Here is a 17,181-nt window from a genome sequence, read left to right as displayed (position 1 = left end):
ATATAAGGCCCTGCTGATGAGGCATCACCTGGTGTGGATGTTGAACATCTTTTCTCGTGTAGCAAAAGGATTCATGGGCCAGACTTTCCCTTTTGTGTAAACCAGGAGGAACCCAAGCCTGATTTTCGGCTAAGCAAGGAGTCTCTGGCAGTGTTGCTAAATCTCCTGAACCAGGATCAGCGGCATGGTTGGGGTGCCACAATTGAGACCCTGGTGTGTGGTTTGGTAAGTGGAGCATCCTACAGGGTGGTCTCAAGAGTGTTTGGGAAGCCTTGTTCTACAGCCCACTGTACAGACACTCAGTCTACCCTCCTCCAGGGCATTTGATTCTCGCAGATGGATGGTACCCATGCCTCCAACGTCCACTCCCCAGGGCTTTAACAGCCATCATTCTAGAGCACGCTCCATTATAGAGCGTGCCCTAGAATGTGTCCGATTCCAGCGTCTCATTCCAAAAGAGCCTGATGATGTTGAAGGGCCACAGAACATGTCTGTGACCATGCTGGAGATCAGCACTGGGGTCGAGGCTGAGGAAGTCAATTGAACTGAATTCCGCGGGGCATGTTTCTCCACAGAATCTCTCTTCCAAAATACTGACCGGCTCACTAATTTTCACAGAAATATGCACTGGTGAAGACAAAGGTAAGTTTTCTCAAAGGAGCAGGCAGAGCAATCACACGAGTGAAGGAGCTGGGGCTTCACTAACTGCCAGTTGTTCAAAACTCCAGCAAAGACTGAAGATTACTGACAACTGCTCGTAGACCAAGGGCAGGAATCTGGCATGAGTCCTGGCCATGCGCTAAAAAACAAAACAAAAACCCCACACACAAACACACAGAGTAAAGATAGAGTGCTTAAGGAAGAGAGAGAAAGAGAAAAAGTGGTAAGCCATCCCAGAGAGGACTCATGGACCATGGCCCTAGCCCTCCCTTAATAAGTGTTTCCTACGACCCACTAACCCATAGGTGTCAAACTCTGGCCCGCGGGCCCAATTTGGCCCGCAGCCTAATTACATTTGGCCCGCGAAGCCATACCAAATTCCTATTAGAGCTGGACGACTGGTATTATACAGCTAATATATATATTGTTTAGTATTAAGCTTTGCTTGTTCCATATTCAGTTTTCCAGCAAAACTTATTTGAGTCCATAAGAAAAGATTCATTCTTATATCTGGAGGAAGATTTTTTTTTCAATAAATATTAATGTTAGTGTTAGATTTGTATTGTTGATTGTCATTTATGCTTAGAAATATTTACTCACATATGCTTAGAGGTGTATAATCATTTGTAGATTGAAAGAATGTCTCATCCTAGGAGGTCTGTAACGGCTCTGAGTAGCATGAAGGGGGAGTGCATTCACTCCCTCTACAGAGTGTTCTGGCATAGATCACACACCTCCTAGGAGAAGTCGTATCTTCTCTTGCTGATATATGGTATAGCAAACACACGTATATCTGTTTAAGTATAAGAGCCTTTTGTTCAGATGGACCCGCTCCTGGCACCAGCGTTTGGGGAGTCTCCACAGGGTCACACCTTGACCCCACACACACACACACACACACACACACACACACACACACATGACGTCTACACACACACACACACACACACACACATGCACCCACATACACAGGCAAGGTACTCTTTGTGTGTATGTAGACGTCATGTGTTAATGAACCGATGCATATTCATGTAACCTCAATAAAAGAACAGTGGTACGGGAGAACGGACGAGAGCGACTGGGGTCAAGCGAAGGAACGGCGCTTTGTCCGGTCATTTCTCCCGTGCACGAGAAACATGAAGTCTTTGCCTACTTGTGTCTTGCTTTGCAGTATAATTATATTGTCTTCAACGTTCCAGCGCATGGGTTCAAGCTACAAACCTATCAGGTAGCCCGCGACTTTGTTCCAGTTTTGAATTTTGGCCCACTGCGTATTTGAGTTTGACACCCCTGCACTAACCTTTTTAGGATTCCTCCAGTGGAATTCTGTGATCATTACCTTGTCCACAATGTTGAACCGGAGCAGGAGCATTCATCCAGGCCATAACCTTCTCAGTCTACTAATACTGGAAGATCGTCCCGCAATAGCTGGCATGCATAATTCGTATTATGGAGTAGGCCGGCTGGTAGTCAGTGACATGGGCAGGTGGAAGTAGCCTAGAAGATGGGACTTGATGGATTAAACTGGATCGGTTTCAACTGGGAGGCATGGGAAACATTATCAATCCTCATAATTCAACGTTTCACATTTCAAGGCAATTTAGGTGAGCAGAGTTGATTGTGGATTTAATTCGAAACGCACTAATGTAGTTGAAAGAAAGTTTCTTTGTCTCAGAATTTAATGGGACATTTTTAGCTAATAACCAGACCTTCTGATACGGATGATATGCGAGTGCTGAAATCTGATAGTGTTTGTAATGTTCCTTTGTTCTCAGGAACGTGGCTTGGGTGGACTTGCATACACACTGAAAATGGTTTCAAGTTTTATTGTCATGTACAGATAAACAGTGTAGCCCATAATGAAATTCTTTGGCTTGTGCTCCTCTGCTTTACATGAGCATATAGAAAGTGTTAAATTAAGACATTTTAAATGTGTGTTTCCTTGCAGCCATTGTTGCATTATGCTGGTGCGGACAGCCCGGCTGTTCCCCTTCATCATCTCCCATCACCTGCATCCCTCTCGCACACATTCAGCCGGACAGGGATTTCGGTGGAGTGCAGCTGCTGCTAGCAGGGGAGTGAGAGTCATGGAAACTGAAGTTCCTACCTCTAACCCTCCAGCTGCATCTGCTGAATCTTCAGCAGATGGCTCTGTACCCACTCCTGTAACCTGTGCGGTAGCGTGTGTGGTGTAAATAGAGCGTTTTGCTTAGCACAAGGATATTACTTCTGTAAAACAAATTACAGCAGGTGGTAATTGTGTCTAGCATGCCCATTATACTAATAAAATAGTATGTATTCCCCAAACATATGCACTGTGAACATATGCAGTTTCTTTATTTTCATGGCTCAGATGATCCATGCATTGACTGTCCTGAAGTCTCACTTCTTCCTGTGTTTCTGTTATAGTAACTCGTGTTTAATTAATTATCCAGAGCAACACAAACACAAACCAGTATGCAATCTCAAGTGCAAAAAGTTGGGACCCTGTGTAAAATGTAAATAAAAACACATTGTAGTGCATAAACTGAGACATTTTATTAAATTATTTGCTCATTTTGAATTTAATGGCAATTGCACGTCTTAAATGTTGGGCTGTGGGGAATAAAAGGCTGAAAAAGTAAGTGATACTATAAAGGGTCACTGGGACAAACATTTTTCAACTAATTAGGTTATTTGGCAACAGGTCAGTAACATGAAGGAGAATCAAAAAAGTATCTTAGAGAGACAGTTTGTCAGAAATAAAGTTGGCCACAGGTTCACCAATCTGAGAAAAATCAAAATCCAAAAAATCTGTAAAATTACAGAAATCTCTGTGCGGACTGGACAAGGCCATAAATCATTACTGGATGCCCTCAGGCAGCACTGCATTAGAAACAGGCATGTTTCTTTTATGGAAACCATTGCGTGGGGTCAGGAAGACTTCCAGAAATCAGTGTCAGCGGGCTAGCTGCTGGCGGTTAAATCATGGGATGAACATGCTCCAGAAACACTGTCGTTTTAGGGGCAAAAGCCCATTTAAAATGGGCTGAGCCAAAGTGGAAAACTGTTCATAATATGCAATTCTGTTTGGGAAAACGTGAACACTGACTGCATCATTTAACATGGTAGTAGAAGAGTCCCGGTGCTGAAGTGGCCTGCCTCGGGGCAGGATTTCACTTTCATCAGACGGTGACGTCCCTGTGGCTTCATCCATCCTTTATGTACAGTAATAATCTGCTTTTCCTGTCATTTCATTAACAAAAGTGTGTTAATTAATAGAAAAAAGTCACAAAGTCACTGCTCATTCCCTGGAGGACGGGGCTGTGGCCCCCCCACACCCTCTAGCAGATCATTACATGAAGGAACCTTTTAAAAAAACAAGCGCGTCCATGCTCACAGGTGTACACACGGGTGATCACACCCACAAACTACACCCTTTTTGGCTCCTACCTCAAAGCACACTGTGTTCTGTTGATCTTATGTGCTGCACAATAATGTTTAACATTTAGTATTTACTGTCATATTCCCATATATCATTGTGATGTTGTTTGTTCTATTACTCTTGTTCTCTTCTGCTTGTTTTCTTTTTTCTTTCTCAACAGGTGATCCAGGTGGTCGATATATGAATTTTTTTTTTCTTCTCTGCTTATTCTGTTGGTTTTTGTTTTTTGCCCTTCTCCCCCGTCCCTCTTCTCAGCTGTTTCTCTTTCCCTCTTTCTTTCTCCCCCTCTTTCCCCCAGTCAAGTCTGTCCCGTATTCAGCAAGTGAAAATAAAATAAAGAATAAAAGGTGAATCAAATGGACCATTACGGCAAGGCTGGGATGGTCAGTTTGGTAAAGTAAATCCGTTGGGCATCTTTCTTTGCCTTTAGACAACAATTCTGATGGCAAAAGAGCCAAACGGGACAGGCAAAAAAAAAGTCACAAAAACCCCTGAAATGCTGGTGACTTTCCCTGGTCAGGGAGAAGATTGTTAAAAATCGCTTCTACAGTGGCCTCAAAAGTATTTGCAATGTTAAACAATCAGCAAACTTCCTGAGCTTTGTTGACCTTTCTTTTTTACAGGATGAATTTTTAAGAACTTGCCATTAAAACAAAAAACAAAACAAAAAAACATACCATAACGTATATTTTTTACTACTGGCCACAAAGTGGCACAATCGAGACCTGCTCTTTGTTCTCAAGAAACCATCTAGATTCATTAAATTTGTCTTTTTGCAAGGTAGTTTTGAGAGACGAACACTTCAGAGCAACACTCAAGACCGAAAACCTAAAACCTTCAGCAGGACATGGCTGCTCTCTTTACATAGAAAACTCATCACTCAGTTGCTGTTTGACAACCTTGTTTGAGCATCTTTGGAAAGATCGAGCCACAACTACAAGAAACTACAGAGCAGGATTTGTGATTTTTTTTCTCTCTCTAATTTTCTTATTGGTCTTTCATCTGTGTGGACACATCTCCCGTGTCACAGGAGATGTGTCTGAAGGAGAGAGAAAGTCCTGAGAGTTACTGCTCTGTCTGGACCCCGTTCTCATTTTTCTCTCACGTGTGCGTTTATAAGTAAACATTCCCTTTCTTCTTTCCAGATGTGCTGTGATCACAGAGTTTGCGAGAGAGCTGCTGGCTCAGCGAGGGGTGAAGGTGGTGTTGCCAGGCGAACAGGAGAGGGTGGTGGTCTCTCTGTCAGAGGAGACAAACGAGGCCGAGGCACAGACGGAGGAGAAAAACGGATCAGAGGAGCCAGCTGTAATGGCAGCTGCGGGGGAGAGATGTGAGGTATGTAAGAGTGATTTATTTATGTATTTTTTAGTGCAGTGGCACACCAACAGGCTTTTATTGCTATGTATGAATACAAATGCAGGATTTTAATGGTACATGTATCCAGCTTCTAGTTTAGAAGGTTTTGTTCATGCGTACGATCCAGAGCCTGATTTATTCACGTGTGGAAGTTAAATTAAATACCATCTGAAGACTTTAGGATGATAATGAACATGAACAAGGCAGAACAAGTGGTGTACTTGTATTTCTATGTGAATGGTTCTGTATCTAAAAGCCAGGTATTATTACTGCCCAGAGGGAGCTCCCATGCTAAAATCATATGCACTGGTTCCAGTGGAAAATCCTTCGATAGAGGCCAATTTCACACTTTGGGGGCCACAAGTAGTCGAGAGGCAATTGGATCATTTTCAAGAAACTTCAAAACATGTCATGAAGTTGATATAATCTCATTAGTGTCATTAGACTGAAGGTTTTTGTCTTTGTTTTGTTAATTAGAACAGTTGCTGGTGATCCCAGCTTTCCCTGAATACAGCTCTCACATTTTTTAATTAGTTTCAGTTTCACTTTGAGTTGATTAATTCTCAATAAGGAAGGAAAAACATGAGAGCAGCGACCAGCTTCAAAATGAAAATGTTTTTTTGAGGGAATATGTACACAGAGGGAGCAACGTTTTCACATTTTCTGTTCCAGCAGTTGTGAATTGACCTGAGAAAAATAAAGAGTTGTTCCACACAAGTAAACATAAAATCCTCCTCAGCACTGTTTCTGTGTCTTCCAGTCAGTCTTTGCATTCTTTTGCAGAGTCGATGATCAATCATGAGCTCAGTGAAGAATGTTGTTGTTAAAGAGTTGGATTCTTTTTTTATTGTTATTATCGAGTTATTGGAGACCAAAATGAAGCGAAATGAGAGTAAATGTAGTTGTAACTGTAAACTTGCTCTCTTGTGGGAAAATCTTACTCAAGGTTTAGGAGTGTTTATGGGAATTTTTGAGCATTCTTGTAGAAGTGTATTGTGAGGTGAGACACAGATATTGGATGAGAAGCCCTGGCTAACAGTCTCCACTCTAATTCATCCCGAAGGTGTTCTGTCGAGTTGAGGTCAGGGTTCTGTGAAAGCCAGTCAAGTTATTCCAAACCAAACTCGCTCATCCGTGTCTTTATGGACTTTGCTTTGTGCACTGATGTGCAGTCATGCTGGAAAAGGAAGGGGCCATCCCCAAACTGTTCCCACAAATTTGCTTGTTTTTATACACCTGTGGCCATGGAAGTGATAGGAACACCTGAATTATATCAGAGACTACTACACCATATATCTGGAAGATGTGGTGTATATTCAAAAACGTAAAGCAACTCTTTGATTAAAGAGCTCGTAATTTTTGGCCAGCAATGTGTAATTTTCGTTTTCAGGGCTTGTTTCTGTTGCTGCCAAGAGGCCAAAGAGTGCATGTGTGTGTCTTTGTGGAACGTTAAGTGTGTTTCCCCAAACCTTTTGTGTCACGTGGTCTGCGTGTCCTGGAGGGCCTAGCAGCATCTGGTTTGCGCTCGGTGCGTTTTGCTCTGGAGGTCCCAGGCCTGCAGAGCGTCACTGCCAACGACTTCCCTGCATGTGAGTGAAGTTGGCCCCCCCACCTTCTTCAAATCCAACAAAAGTGGTATCAAACGTTTGTGCTACTATCATTTTAAAGATATTAATAAAAATTTCTAGAGGTCATCAGAGGTCAACCAGCCCCCCCACATTAATTAAATCAAACAAAATGGGTGTCAATCAACTGTGCTACGTTTGTGCTGGTTTGTGCTGCTAAAATTTTCATTTGTGCTGCTTCTGTTTTAAAGATATTAATGAAAATGTAAAGGTCAAAAGGTCAACCAGCCCCCCCACATTACCCAAATCAAACAAAATTGATGTCAAACGTTTGTGCTACGTTTGTGCTGCAAAAACTTTCGTTTGTGCTGCTATCATTTTAAAGATATTAATAAAAATTTCTAGAGGTCATCAAAGGTCAACCAGCCCCCCCATATAAATGGAATCAAACAAAATTGGTGTCAATCAGTTGTGCTACGTTTGTGCTGGTTTGTGCTGCACAAATGTTTGTTTGTGCCGCTATTATTTTAAAGATATTAACAAAAATTTCTAGAGGTCAACCAGCCCCCCCATATTAATGGAATCAAACAAAATTGATGTCAAACGTTTGTGCTGGTTTGTGCTGCAAAAATGTTTGTTTGTGCTGCTAACATTTTAAAATTTTTAATAAAATAACGTCTTGATGCGTGCTTAATCATCCAGGTAAGTCAATCCCAAAAGGTTGATTCTGTTCATCTGGACATTTTCAGTTGGAGAAATGTTTCGTCACTCATCCAAGTGACTTCTTCAGTCTCAGCTGACTGCAGGTTTCCCCAACCTTATAAACACACGTGAGTGAAGTTGGCCCCCCTACCTTCTTCAAATCGAACAAAATTGATGTCAAACATTTGTCCTGCAAATTATTTTGTTTGTGCAGGTTATGTTTCCCTAATTTTATAAACAGTACATGTACAGTGAGAGAGAGAGATGTTACATCTGTCTTCACTTGCATCCCAGTCATAGAGGCGTTGGAGGTCGTTCATAAGAGATTACAGGATCATCCCAACCTCAGCAACAGGACCACTCTCAGCACTGATCAGTTGTGTTTGCTTTTGGAACTGTGTCTTAATTCCACCTATTTTGCATAAGGGTCAGTACAGGCAGAAATCTAGGTGTGCCATGGGTTCCCACAGGCCCCTGGTCAAAGTCACCAAACCAGTTCGTAAGCAGGTACAGGTGTGGCCAGAAGGGTCCTCAGAGGCACTGCTTTTCCACCACAGGCTGCCACACACGACAACACCACAGACTTTCAGGAATATACAGAAACTGTCACTGCCTACATCCCAAAATGCATCGATGATGTCACAGAGACCAGGACTATCACTGTCTGGGCCAATCAGAAATGCAAGCCTTCAGAGCCAGGAATTAGGAGAGTCTAAGAACAGCAAGGGCAAACCTGTCACGTGGCATCAGCTACAGCAAAGCTTCAGCGACAGCAGAGATACTTGGAGGCAGTGGCAAGGAATACAAACCATTACAGACTACAAGCCCACTCTACAGACCGTGGTGACACAATCCCCAGACAGTGTGTGGAGATCCCTTGCCAAAATCAGTACACGCAAAGCTCCAGGTGCTGATAACATCCTTGGACGAGCACTGACGGACTATGCTGTGGAACTCACAAATGTCTTCACAGACATCTTTAACACATCACTAGGGTCAGGCCGTCGTTCCCACATGCCTCAAAGCCTCAACCATCATTAGTGTACCCAAGAAGTCATCTATCTCCTGCTTTAAGGACTACCGTCCTGTCAAACTCACCTCCATCATTATTAAGTTAAGTGCTTTGAACGGTTAGTCATGCATCAAATCAAATTATTGCTTTCCCCCAACCTGGATCCATTTCAGTTCGCATACCGGTCAAAACGCTCAACCGATGATGGAATTTCAACTGCCCCTCACTCAGCCCTCACACATCTGAACACTAGAGACTCATATGTCAGAGTGCTGTTCATAGACTTCAGTTCAGCATTCAACACCATCATTCCCCAGCAACTCATTCACAAACTGGATCTGCTGGGGATCAGCACCTTGCTGTATAACGGGCTGCTAGATTTCTTGACAGGAAGACAGCAGACAGTATGGGTCGACAGCAACACCTCCAGCCCAAGAACACTGAATACGAGGGCTCCCCAAGGATATGTGTGTTGAGCCCCCTTCTCTTCACTCTGCTGACCCACGATGAGATCTACTACAGGGGTGAAGTTAACCATCTGGTAGAGTGGTACAGCAACAACAACCTGTCCCTGAATGTGGAGAAGACCAACAGCGACTCTACTTCCTCTGCAAACTGAGAAGCACAAGAGATTCAACCCCCATTATGAGCACCTTTTACAGAGGCACAGTTAAGAGTATCCTCACCAGCTGCATCACTGTATGGTATGACTCCTGCACTGGGTTCTGCAGGAAAAAATGACAATCAGTAGATCTCCCCAGGAGATCTACTGCACCTGCCTCATCTGGAAGGTCCTCTCCATTACAGGTGACTCCACTCATCTCTTCAACAGCGTCTTCAGTTTGCTGCCATCAGGAAGGATACTGAAGAGCCTCCGGGCCAGAACCAGCAGACTGAGAGACAGCTTCGTCCATTGGGCCGTCAGGATGCTGACCATCTCTGAATCGAGAAGGGGGGCCCAAGGGTACATCTTTCGCCATCCTAAAATGCTGTGATTGTAGCCATTCCCCACTTTCTGTGAATGATACTCATGGCCATTGATCAGTAGGCTTTGATTAGTTGTCATTGATCAATGGTCATAAGAATTTGCATACTAACAATCATGGAACTAACCCCCCAGCACATTGTTCATTCAGTGGCGCTAGTTTCCTTCACTATGCAAATGTACTGTTTATAAGGTTGGGGAAACCTGCAGTCAGCTGAGACTGAAGAAGTCACTTGGATGAGTGACGAAACGTTTCTCCAACTGAAAATGTCCAGATGAACAGAATCAACCTTTTGGGATTGACTTACCTGGATGATTAAGCACGCATCAAGACGTTATTTTATTAAAAATTTAAAATGTTAGCAGCACAAACAAACATTTTTGCAGCACAAACCAGCACAAACGTTTGACATCAATTTTGTTTGATTTCATTAATATGGGGGGGCTGGTTGACCTCTAGAAATTTTTGTTAATATCTTTAAAATAATAGCGGCACAAACAAAAATTTGTGCAGCACAAACCAGCACAAACGTAGCACAAACGTTTAACATCAATTTTGTTTGATTTGGGTAATGTGGGGGGGCTGGTTGACCTTTTGACCTTTACATTTTCATTAATATCTTTAAAACAGAGGCAGCACAAACGAAAATTTTTGCAGCACAAACCAGCACAAACGTTTGATACCACTTTTGTTGGATTTGAAGAAGGTGGGGGGGCCAACTTCACTCACATCTTCCCTGCTAAGGCGGCGGCTCTGATCGCCAGGAATGCCCAGTACAACGGAGTGAGCCACCTGCTCCACGCCAGCTGCAGAGATGCCAGGTATGACTAGTCAGCATGTTTCCTCTGCTTTACTTCCCATTTTTATCAGCTCCACTGTTCAGTACCATCTTCTTTCCCCCCATACTTCTTGTTTCATTGTTCTTCACTTTTGACCTTTGACCATTTAAAATAAATAAATAAAAATTTCTCTCCCGGGTTTTAAACACAGCATGCTGATGTATGGTAAATGGCAAATGGCCTGCATTTGTATAGTGCTTTTCTAGTCCATAGGACCCCAAAGCGCTTTACACTACATTCAGACATTCACCCATTCACACACTGGCGATAGCAAGCTACATTGTAGCCACAGCTGCCCTGGGGAGCACTGACAGAGGCGAGGCTGCCGGACACAGGCGCCACCGGGCCCTCTGACCACCACCAGTAGGCAAACATGGGGTTAGTATCTTGCCCAAGGATATTTGGCATGCAGTCAGGATGCAGCCTGGGATCGAACCACCGACCTTCTGATTAGTGGCTGACCTGCTCTGCCACCTGAGCTACAGCCACCCCTGTGTATGACATGCGAGCGAAGAAGGATCGCTATGACGTCATTGATCTGGATCCCTACGGTAGCCCGGCCTCTTTCCTGGATGCTGCCGTTCAGTCTGTCAGTGAAGGAGGTGGGTAGTTCACCGTAGCAGCTCCTCTAGGTTTCATCACTGTCAGGGATGTGGAAAGTTTCAGATCACTGTTGTAACTGCAAGTATTCAACTAGTGCAGAGGCTGCTGACACATGCATGTATGCAGTCTTTTAAAAAGCCAACAGCATGGTGCATGTGTGTGATAGACTAAATGTTAACTGGCTGAAAGTTTCAATTAAATGTGATTTTTATAGCAACAAATCACAACAACAGCCACCTCTAGGTGCTTTATATTCTAAAGTAAAGATCGTACTCTAAGGAGCTCGGTCAAGTGCTCCTTGCCAGCTTAATGGCCTGTTGTATGTAGCCCAATAATGGAGGTAGAAGCTGACACCACACGGAGCTGTTTTCAACACTGCGTTTCATCTGAAGTGAATTCAGATTACTTTTCAAAATTCACCATAAAATCAGTTTGGCAGCTGATCAGAAGTGGGCGAGAGATTGTTAGTGAAATAATTCTTGTTTGGTTTGATCCACTTTAAGTGTCAAAATCACTTTGTTTGTCACAAAGCAGAGAATAGTGTGTGTGTGTGTGTGTCTCTTTTTGTGTATATGTATGATGTCTAATCTACACGGTTAAGCTGCCACTGCAGGTTTATAAATTTCAGTCTTTTAGATTTCTCGTCTTCTCTCCCCCCCCTCTCAGGTCTTTTATGTATAACCTGTACAGACATGGCGGTGATGGCAGGAAACAGTGGAGAAACTTGCTACAGCAAATACGGTTCAGTCTCCATCAAAGCCAAATATTGTCATGAAATGGTGAGTATACAGAGTATACACACAAACAAACACACTCTCCACACTCTGGCTCACTCTCAGAAATGTGAAAATGACACATTGCAGTACATGCACAGTCATGTTTGCATTAGTGTGTAAGCATGCAGAATGTATCTGAGTGAGACGGTGACGCTGTAAGTAATCGTACGTTCAATTTAGCCAAGTGAGTTTTCGTGACGTCAAAAACAAATGATATTTTATTCTTGTTGCGATTGTCTGAGGTTATAATCCTTCAGTGTGCACACTTTGGGAAAAGAAATAGCAGAGCAATGATTGGCTACCTCTCCAGAAGTTCCTCTTCTTGTGGATCATCTCCAGCTCCTCCATTTTGGACCGCAGATGGTGACTCTACTTTCTGTTCAACCTGAAGGCATCAAGCCTGCACTTGCTTCAGGTACAGTATAAGTTGGACCTCCGGCTAGTAACGGATCACCGGGACAGCCGTCACCAGCTGCAGTCCAAGATGTTGGAGTCAGTTTCGGGATGAGAGACTCAGAATTGACTGTTTTATTACATGTAATTAGAAAACTCCCTGAAAAGCCTTCAGTTGATCCAAAATGATGCAGCGAGAGTACTGACAGGGACTAGAAAGGAAGAGCATATTTCTCCTATTTTGGCTTCTCTTCACTGGCTCCCTGTTAAATCCAGGACATAAAAGATCTTTAATAATCATCCCCCATCTTATCTTAAAAACCTCAGAGTACTGTATCACCCCAGTAGATAACTTCACTCTCAGACTGCAGGCTTACTTGTGGCTCCCTTTCCTGTTGAGATTTGGGAGACAAACACTCTCTACCTTTAAGATTAGGCTTAAAACTTTCCTTTTTGATAAGGGATAAAGTTAGGGTTGGATCAGGTGACCCCGAATCCTCCCTTATATATGCAGCAATAGGCCTTGGCTGCTCGGTGCTTCCCCTGATCCACTGGGTGTTTCTTCTAAACTCATTATGTGTTTAATTATTAGTAATTGATTAATCTTTGGATCACGTTCACAGTATGCCTTTGTCTCGTCTCCCTCCCCTCATCCCAACGGGTCACAGCAGATGGCCCCGCCCCTCCCTGAGCCTGGTTCTGCTGGAGGTTTCTTCCTGTTAAAAGGGAGTTTTTCTTTCCCACCATCACTAAGTGCTTTCTCATGTTTTGTCAGATTTGTGAGTTTTCTCTGTATTATTGCAGGGTCTTTACCTTTATAATATAAGGACACTGTTGTTGTGATTTGGCACTATATAAATAAAAATGAATTGGATTGAAATTAAATATTAGTAAAATAACAAAATATATGCAAAAAATACAGAAAAAAGTAAAAGACATAAAATATCTCTATATACCACACAATTCTACATGTTTGAAAAGCAGAAGGATAAATTTTACACTTATTTGATGAGTGAAAGTCACGACTGTTACCTGCCTGTAGGGAAACATGAGACAGGAAGACTGTAGGTGGCTTTTTAAAATAAGGGTGAAGGGCTTATCGAGTCATCTAAGTCAAACATGCAGCTGTCTCAGTGGGATCCAGATGGATAACAATAAATTACACAGTATACTTGGGCAACCATCCAAAGAGTCATCGTGTAGACAACGCCGTTCGTGTTGAATATTTTCTTTGGCAGAAATACAAGAAAAGAGCAACTGGTGAATGTGTTTGCACCACAGCCAGAACATGTGTGGTGTTCTCATAAAGGTCTTTTCTTCTTTTTCCCACCTTCTCATGTGCTATCATGATCTGATTTCATGCTGCATATAGCACAAGTAGTTTTCCACACAGTAGTGGAATTCACACCTTCTCTAGCTGTGAGTGGCAGTAATGGAACATAAATGCAAGGATCATTAAAAAAACCTCATAAATTCTATTTGATTTGATGAAAAAGAAACCCCTCTGCAGCCGAATAAAACTTCTTATCCAACATAATTTCCTCACATCCCTGTAAACAGATCCGAGATGTTTTCCAGATTTTCACAGCAAGAGAAAAAAAGTGCTGAATACGTGCCTCTCTCCATCTTTGAACTCCAGGCTCTGCGTATCATCCTGCACAGTTTGGACCAGAGGGCAGGAGTGTACCAGCGATACATCCAGCCCCTGCTGTCCGTCAGCGTCGACTTTTACATTCGAGTCTTCATCCGCGTCTTCACAGGACAGGCTACAGTCAAAAACTCAGCCAGGTGCTCGCTCACACACACGCACGCACTGTCTGCTAACAAAGGCTGATCTATCCTGTGTGATGAAAGATGAATGATCCTGAAACTGGGTCATTGCAGGAACAAATGCACAAAGTAACAGCAGCAGGTGGATTTGTGAGGGTAAAAGTAAAGTGCTAATAGAATAATAGAAATCTGGGTACGTGACACTAAAAGATGATATTATGACTGATGTGCTCAGTATTGAAACACAATATGACACTGCAGTTGAGTCCCGTCTCTCTTTGTTGCAGTAAGCAGGCGCTGGTGTACAACTGTGTCGGCTGCGGGGCTTTCCACTTGCAGAGAATGGGCAGGAGAACAAGCAACGGAAAACAGTGAACACTAAACACTCTGCTGCTTCTTCTAATGAGGTTCTGTGTGTGATGGTTCAGTCGAGGTGTGCTCATCAGCGAACTGGCGGCTTGAAATAAAGTCCTCAGTTTATGGTGTTTCTGTAAAATAACATTCTTTTTGGATGTAAAAATCTTAGGTTGAACTCAATCAAAAGGTTGAGTTCAAGGAGCCATGGATGGATACGTTAGGCTAAATGCTTTACTATTAAATGTGAGGTTTGCTGTTCAGAGTATGGAACGCCAGGACTGCCATAATGAATTAATTAAATACACCATTAAATAATTAATTAAATGTGGCAATAATTAATTAAAATTGGAATTAATTAATTAAATAAATAGTACTGACCTTACTTTAAGTTTGATTCCATAAAAAGTGACAAAAACATTAGCATCCATTAGCATTGTGCGTGGGAAGAAAACATCTTTTTACAGCGAAAAAAACCCCTAAACTTCCAAGCATGCTCCGAGTGCGCTACCACGTAATGGGAAATTCACAGAGAAACTGCCGTATCCTTCCACTGACCGCTGCGGCACACCTGCACCAAGGTAAACCTCCGCCTACCCAACTCCTGCTTTACAGGTGAAAATAGAGCAAAAGGATATATGGAACGCCAGGACTGCCATAACGAATTAATTAAATACACCATTAAATAATTAATTAAATGTGGCAATAATTAATTAAAATGTGAAATACATAAATAATTAATTAAATATATAATTAAATAATTAATTAAATGTGGCAACAATTAATTAAAATGTGAAATACATAAATAATTAATAAAATGTGTCAATAATTAATTACATGTGTCATACCTATTTATTTAATTAATTAATTCAAATTTTAATTAATTATTGACACATTTAATTAATTATTTAATGGTGTATTTAATTAATTCATTATGGCAGTCCTGGCGTTCCATAAAAGGACCGCTAGTCTTTGACTTTATTTATTTTCTGCTGTGCTTTACTTGCATCTATTTGAAAGACTGAGTGTAAACACAAAAAAATATATATTTTATGTGCTGGAGTGTGCAGAAAATAGGTTTAAATATTAAACAAATTTCTTCCAGTCAGAGAATGTTGCATATAATTACATTTTTGCTTGATGCATAAAGTTAAAAGATTAAAATTAATAAAACTATAAAAGTTTTAAAAAGAGACTTTTCCATTTGATTACATTTTGTATGATGGATTATGCAGAAAAAGTAGAATTGGGCTGAAAGATCTATCGCTTTATCACCTATTCAGGTTGTAAATCGTGTTTTTAAAAAGTAACTAAGTAACTAAGTAATTAATTACTTTTGAAAATAAGTAATCAGTAAAGTAACGGGATTACTTTTTGGGGGAAGTAATCAGTAATTAGTTACTGATTACTTTTTTCAAGTAACTTGACCAACACTGGACATGACATTAAAATGTTAGCTTTAGATTTCCAAATTGCCTTAGTGGATTAACCACCACTAGAGGGAGACAGAAGACTGCATTTCATTTAGTAGTCTTTGAAATTTTCTCAAAATTTCACTGAATTATTTTCATGTAATTTTTTTCACATAGCAATTAACAAATGAAATGAAATATTTAAGTCAATGATCCATGACACTGTGTCCATGATGATGTGTTAATTGGTTTTTCCAGTACATATACTCCTGTAACATGTTGAAAAACTTGATCTTGATGAGATGGCACATTTTAAGCCTGAATTCTTTTTCTTTTTCTTTTGTAAAGAACCACATATAACACAAGGTTCATTCAAAGCTCATCTGAATGTTGGTGTTTGTATACAGTGGGGCAAAAAAGTATTTAGTCAGCCACCGATTGTGCAAGTTCCTCCACTTAAAATGATGACAGAGGTCAGTAATTTGCACCAGAGGTACACTTCAACTGTGAGAGACAGAATGTGAAAAAAAAAATCCATGAATTCACATGGTAGGATTTGTAAAGAATTTATACGTAAATCAGGGTGGAAAATAAGTATTTGGTCACCTCAAACAAGGAAGATCTCTGGCTCTCACAGACCTGTAACGTCTTCCGTAAGAAGCTTTTCTGTCCCCCACTCGTTACCTGTATGAATGGCACCTGTTTGAACTCATCATCTGTATAAAAGACACCTGTCCACAGCCTCAAACAGTCAGACTCCAAACGCTGCCATGGTCAAGACCAAAGAGCTTTCGAAGGACACCAGGAAAAGTATTGTAGACCTGCACCAGACTGGGAAGAGTGAATCTACAATGGGCAAGCAGCTTGGTGTGAAAAAATCAACTGTGGGAGCAATCATCAGAAAATGGAAGACATATAAGACCACTGATAATCTCCCTCGATCTGGGGCTCCACGCAAGATCTCATCCCGTGGGGTCAAAATGATCATGAGAACGGTGAGCAAAGATCCCAGAACCACACGGGGGGACCTGGTGAATGACCTGCAGAGAGCTGGGGCCAAAGTAACAAAGGTCACCATCAGTAACACACTACAACGGCAGGGAATCAAATCCCGCAGTGCCAGACGTGTTCCGCTGCTGAAGCCAGTGCATGTCCAGGCCCGTCTGAAGTTTGCCAGAGAGCACATGGATGATACAGCAGAGGATTGGGAGAATGTCATGTGGTCAGATGAAACCAAAGTAGAACTTTTTGGTATAAACTCCACTCGTCGTGTTTGGAGGAAGAAGAATACTGAGTTGCATCCCAAGAACACCATACCTACTGTGAAGC

General features: G+C 41.9%; 1 pseudogene; it reads left to right on the top strand.

The window, feature by feature from the left end:
• Nucleotides 1-2,621: 2,621 nt before the first annotated feature.
• LOC146571955 (tRNA (guanine(26)-N(2))-dimethyltransferase-like) lies at nt 2,622-14,461 on the top strand (annotated as a pseudogene).
• The last annotated feature ends 2,720 nt before the right edge of the window (nt 14,462-17,181 follow it).

Source organism: Mchenga conophoros, linkage group LG6 (assembly GCF_057382185.1).
Source record: "Mchenga conophoros isolate Kocher_MC1m ecotype Shallow Benthic linkage group LG6, M_conophoros_male_GT1.1, whole genome shotgun sequence".
Classification (NCBI taxonomy): Eukaryota; Metazoa; Chordata; class Actinopteri; order Cichliformes; family Cichlidae; genus Mchenga; species Mchenga conophoros.
The sequence above is the reverse complement of the archived record's forward strand: the minus strand, read 5'-3'. Positions and strand labels throughout refer to the sequence as shown.